Here is a 432-nt window from a genome sequence, read left to right as displayed (position 1 = left end):
TGGTTTCGCGAGAAAGCGTACGACGACTATGAAAGGTGGTTCGGGTACGATTGGTATGAATGTTTGAAAAAAGGGATATATCACGTAGATGTTCTGGAGAACGAGTACTATTGGGCTGAGCAAGTCGTTAGAATGCTTGATTGTACCAATCTGTACATCACGATTCCCGCGGGTAGCAAGAAGTACGTCGAGTTGCTGATAATAGACCCGTATATCTACCACGAGTGGACGTATCCAGCCGCTGTACAACGGCTGCTCGAAGAGCACAGGCTGCTATGGCGGCGCGAATTTGAGAAACGTTGGCTGCCATGGCAGCGCGAATTTGACGAACGTCTGAATCGTCTGATAACAACGAACGATGATATTTTCTGCAACGTTTGCATTGTCCTTCGAGAAGAGTGCATGTATCAGGAAAGCGAGGTAGAGGGATAC

The sequence above is a fragment of the Wasmannia auropunctata genome, unplaced genomic scaffold (assembly GCF_000956235.1).
Source record: "Wasmannia auropunctata unplaced genomic scaffold, wasmannia.A_1.0 LD336106.1, whole genome shotgun sequence".
In the NCBI taxonomy this organism is placed as follows: domain Eukaryota; kingdom Metazoa; phylum Arthropoda; class Insecta; order Hymenoptera; family Formicidae; genus Wasmannia; species Wasmannia auropunctata.
This window is presented reverse-complemented; position numbering follows the sequence as displayed.